Raw genomic sequence first — 6,111 nt, 5'->3', positions numbered from 1 at the left:
AGAAGTGTGAAAGAGCACTATTGGTGGAGAGGAATGAAGAAAGACATTGCAGAATATATTTCCAAATGGCTAACTTGTCAGCAAGTAAAGGCAAAACACCAAGTGCCTGCAGGGTTGCTACAGCCATTGCAAATCCCCAGTGGAAATGGGAAAGAATCACTATGGATTTCGTGACAGGACTTCCACGTACACAAAAGAATCATGATGCAGTTTGGGTTATTGTTGATAGATTGACCAAGTTTGCACACTTTTTGCCAGTGAGGATGGATTACAGCCTGGAAAGATTGGCCAAACTGTACATTGATGATGTTGTGAGGTTACATGGAGTGCTAATGTTTATTGTGTCGGACAGAGACCCAAGGTTCACTTCTAGATTCTGGGATAGTCTCCAAAAAGCCCTAGGAACTAGATTGAACTTCAATACAGCATTCCATCCATAGACAGACGGCCAATCTGAAAGGATCATTCAGATTTTGGAGGATATGCTTCGGGCTTGTGTGATTCAGTTTGAAGGGAGTTGGGACACACACTTGCCTTTAATTGAATTTGCTTACAATAACAGTTATCAGTCAAGCATCAAGATGCCTCCATATGAAGTACTGTATGGCAGAAAGTGTAGAACTCCCTTGTGTTGGGATGAAGTGGGCGAGAGGAAGTTGATTGGCCCAGAATTAATGCAGCAGATGGAAGAAAAGGTTAACCTCATTAGAGACAGACTCAAAGTTGCAACGGATAGACAGAAGTCTTACATTGATCTAAAGAGAAGAGATATTCAGTACAGTGTGGGTGACAAGGTGTTCTTGAAAGTTTCCCCATGGAAGAGGATCATGAGGTTTGGTAGAAAGGGGAAACTAAGTCCTCGCTTCATTGGGCCATATGAGGTTCTAGAAAGAGTGGGTCCATTGGCATATAGACTTGCATTGCCTCCAGAGTTAGAAAAGATTCACAATGTCTTCCATGTCTCTATGTTGAGGAGGTACAGATCAGACCCCTCTCACATTTTGCCAGTAGAGGAGATTGAGGTGAATCCAGACCTGACATATGATGAAGAGCCCATAAAGATCTTAGCACATGAGGTGAAGTAGCTGAGGAACAAGTAAATACCTCTAGTGAAAGTGCTGTGGAACCATCATTTAGGCGAGGAGGCTATATGGGAGCGTGAGGAGGACATGAGGAGACAGTACCTACAGCTATTCAGAGAATGAAACCAGGTAAATTTCAAGGACGAAATTTATTTTTAAGGAGAGGAGAATTGTAACACCCCGAAACTCTGAGTTATGAATAGTACCATTTTTGGTCTGTGACTAATACTATTCAAAGACACCTTGAGGACCAAAAATAAATAAAAAATTAATTGAGATAGACACAATAAAAATTCTAGTGAACAAAAAAGCTAAGGACTCATCGGGTATTATAAAAAGAAGGATTATGACTCGATGAGAGGCATTTTGGTCAATTCATCTCAAGAGTTGACTTTTGACCAAAATGTCAATTAAATTAAATGAAATTAATGAACTGAATTATGGGGTAAATTTTGACGAAAAATTCATGTAAAAATATGTAAGGAAAAATTTAAGAAATGAAAACTTAAACTTTCATTTCCATTATGACAAAATTAAAATGAAAGACTTATGGGCTTTTGATAGTTAAATTTAATTATTTAATTAAAAGGAAAAAATAAGTGTAAATGTAAAAAAAAAAAGGAATAAAAATTTAAGTTTAATTATCCTTATGGCACAATTAAAATTTATAATTTTAATAAGCTAATTTTGGGTATATATATATATATAAGAAGACAAATGTCTTCTTCATTTCTTTTTTTTTCATAAGATACCACACCCTCTCCTCTCTTTTCCTCTCTCTCTCTTTTTCTCTTTTTCTTCCACTTCTTCCCCTCATTGATTTCCCCTCCCAAGTTTTAATTCCCTTAAATTCACTTCATAAGTTCCATAGCCCACTAAAAGAAAACATCAAAGAGTTCTTTGATTGAGAGATTAAAAGCAAGGAGAACAAGAATTGGAAGAAAAGTGAAGTTAGAAAGAAATCAACAAGAGGTAAGTTTCTTTTCATGTTAGATTAGTTGTATAAACTTGGAATGAAGTTAATTTATAATGAAATTTCATAAGAAAATGAAAGAAAACATGTATGAAACCTAAACTAGGGTTTTGGCCAAATGAGAGAAAAATTAGGTTTGATGTATTTTTAGTTAAATTGATGATAAATCTAAGTTAAAGTAAAGTAGTATACATGATTGGAAGTAGTAAGATTTCATGGGATTGCATAAATTGAATTATGGAAGATTAGGGTTCATGGGGAAATTGGGTTTTGGTGCTAGAGAGTGAAGTTGGTGTGTGTAGTGTTAAATTATGATCATTTGAGGTTTATTTAGTTTGAATTGACATTGAGTTGATGAATGGAAGTAATGAAATGGTAGGATTAGGAAAAATTACAAACTTTGGTATTTGAAAATTATGAGGTTTGTGCTAGGAAGTGCCATTGATGTGACAATGCTAAATTAAAGTCATTTTGGGTGAATTAAATGTGAATTGAGATTGGTTAATGGAAGTAATTGAAGAAATGAAAAGTTGAACTTATGGCAGAATTTTGCACACTGATATCACTGTGTTTGGAAGCCCATAACTTAAGCTACACAACTCCAGTTGTTGTGAAACCAATTGGAAACGAAACTTAAGACATAGGGCTAGAATTTTCATGAAGATACCTTGCCTCGAAAATGACTTTAAGCTACCCGAAATGAGCCTTGAAATGGGAGATAAAATTAGGAACTCGCAGAATTGCACGTGAATAAAGAAAGTTTAAACAGCCATAACTCTCTCTAGAAAACACTAATTTAGGTGATTCTTGAACTGTTGTAAACCTAAGATATAGTAGAACATTTCATATGAAGAATGTTAGGCCAAATTATGAACTTAACTCAATCAAATTGCGGAACGAATTCGGGTCACCGAATCTGCCAGAATCTGGGCACCTAAAATTAACCAAATGAACAGTAAACTTTGCAAGGCTATAACTCTCTCTAGAAAACTCCGATTTAGGCGGTTCTTGATCCGATGGAAACCTAAGACATAGTAGAACATTTCATATGAAGAATATTATATCAAATTATGGATTTAACTTGATGAAATTGTTGAACGAAGTTAGATTGATAAATCTATCAGAACTAAATCTGCAGCATGAGCAGTGACATAAACAGTAATCGTGTTTTGGGCATAACTTGAGCTACACAGCTCCGAATTAGGCAATTCAAAAAGGAAAATAAATTTAAGACCTAAATGAACAATTTTCATGAAGAATACCTTATCAAATTATGATCGAAACTAGGAACAAATTGGGTTCAAAAATTGGGGCACCAAGCTGTCCTAAAACCAAAATATTCTAAAATTTTCAAAGCTAACTTGGGATACATTAGACATGCTTGTAATGAGTTCTTAGCAGCAATTGAGATTGGTATTGAGGTATTCTATTTGTGTATTTTCAGTAGAAAAAGAAGTTGGAACGGACAAGGAGAAGTAGGTAACAAGGAAGGAGAATTATTAAAGGTTTGTGCACAACTAACCTTTTTTCTTTGTTTTAGCTTCATAAATTGATTTGAATGAGTTTATTTGAATGAGTTTGATTTGAAATGAGTTTATTTTGAATGAGGTATGTTTTTCTCTTGCATTTGAGGAATTTATGTGCTGCCACCCCTTTTATGGGTTTTATGATGATTTGAATATGTTATTGTTTTGCAAATGTGATTGTTGATTTAGAAACTCTTGAAAGTTGTTCTGAAACCACAGTTAGCATGGCAGTCCCTTCGGAACTCCCTAGTAGTAACGGCTACTTGGGGTTTTATAATTGATATTGATTATGTATCCCATTAATAATGGTTATTGGGGTAAGACTACATGAGTGCTCATTAGCTAGCTAGCCCTTCCCTCATTAATAACGGTTAGTGAGGTTGAGATTGCTTTGTCGTGGTGTACAACATGGCACTGATCGTGAAATTTTGTCATGGCCTGAACTGTGTGTTGATGTTGGCAACACTAATGCTTTGTAAATTATGATTTAAGAAGTATGATTTCTCATTTGAAATGTTATTCCAATAAATGGCTCTTATGAACTTAGAACTATTGTGAAGTTTTCATGCTTAAGAAAAATGTGATTTATTATGCTTTGACAAATTGTGTTTTACCTTAAGTTTTAAAGTTATTAATTGTGCACCACTGAGTCATGTACTTAGTGACAACTTCTTTATGCTATCGCAGGTAAGGGAAAGGAGAAGGCTGCCGAGTGAGAGACTTGGAAGCAGCATTTTGGTATTGTTTGTGGGTATATATTGTAGTTATACCCCTGTAATTTTCTTTTGATGTATTTTGCACCTATATACATGGATGTACGGACATTAAGCAATTTGTTTTTAAAAGCATTGCATTGCTATCACATTTTGAGTTTTTAACTATTTTGTATTTTACTTTGAGACTTATGAAAATGTAACTTTTGCGATATTTAGTCTATCATTATTTCCAATGACTGTTTACATGGAATTTTAACTATTCTCATACAATTACTGAGTCATGTACTTATTGACAACTTCTTTATGCTATCGCAGGTAAGGGAAAGGAGAAGGCTGCCGAGTGAGAGACTTGGAAGCAGCATTTTGGTATTGTTTGTGGGTATATATTGTAGTTATACCCCTGTAATTTTCTTTTGATGTATTTTGCACCTATATACATGGATGTATGGACATTGAGCAATTTGTTTTTAAAAGCATTGCATTGCTATCACATTTTGAGTTTTTAACTATTTTGTATTTTACTTTGAGACTTATGAAAATGTAACTTTTGCAATATTTAGTCTATCATTATTTCCAATGACTGTTTACATGGAATTTTAACTATTCTCATACAATTTTCCACAAAAGAATTGATAAGATAAAAAGCTATGATTTGTTTTAAAATCCTTTGTAGCATAACTAATGGGTTATCGGTAGGTGGAGTTCAGTAATTCATTAGGTATACTACGGGAACATGTCATGCCTTACCAGGGATAAGGTGTGACACTATTGATCATCCTTAGGTACATCCATTATTGGAATTACAACAAACTATGAGTGAGCAACTCCTTTCCCATCACATCTCATGTGAGGTTCAATCCTTCACCTAGCCCCTAATGCTTAAAATCTCAGGTACATCCATTATTGACTTATCTTACATTAGTTAAGTTGATCCCATTGAGCCAGTAATTATACAAATAATTTTAATGTTCTCAGGTACATCCAATATTGGCTACCAAATCATTTACATATTTACAACATCTCATGCTTAATAATTATTCTTAAGAAAATCTCTTAAATTAATTGCATCATATACAACTATTTAAAATTTCTTAACATAATTACCCCAATGGAGGGCCCATGTTATAATTACTTTAATTATAGCATATCCAACTTAATCATTTGCTTGGAAGATTTTGTGGTCGTCCTAATTACTATTATAGTCTCACTTTGCACATTATCCAATTAGCATATATATATCATATAATTGCATACATTCCCATACATCTCATGCATTCATGGATAATAACTAAATATGGTATGATCATGGACTTTTCTAAGGGATTCAATTATGAGCCACCAATAATTAAATCAGGGTATTCGTAGGTCCATTTCATTCATTCATTTTACAAGAGTTGCTGAAGGAGTACATAATCAACACTTGATCTTGAATTCCTCCCACTGGTCCCACCAATGCTCTTGACCTCCTTGATCTTCTTGCAATCCAATTACATAGTAATCCTTGGCATACCAAGGCAAATTTACAAGAACTAAATAAATGAAATTACAACCCAAAAATATTACAACCTTTATAATACATGCCCCAAAATAAATTAAAATTAATTAATTAATTTACAACCCAAAGAAATATAAAAGAAATGAGTCCAATCACATTGGTCTTTTATAGTCCATGATCATCCATCATGCATATCACTATTTAATAATTAAATAAAATATACATAATTAAATTAAATTGAATATCTCATATTCAACTTAAAAATTCAGATTTGAATATGATTCAAACAAATTTAAAAATTTAGATTTGAATCACATTC

The sequence above is a fragment of the Hevea brasiliensis genome, chromosome 7 (assembly GCF_030052815.1).
Source record: "Hevea brasiliensis isolate MT/VB/25A 57/8 chromosome 7, ASM3005281v1, whole genome shotgun sequence".
Classification (NCBI taxonomy): Eukaryota; Viridiplantae; Streptophyta; class Magnoliopsida; order Malpighiales; family Euphorbiaceae; genus Hevea; species Hevea brasiliensis.
Note: the sequence above shows the minus strand (reverse complement) of the source record.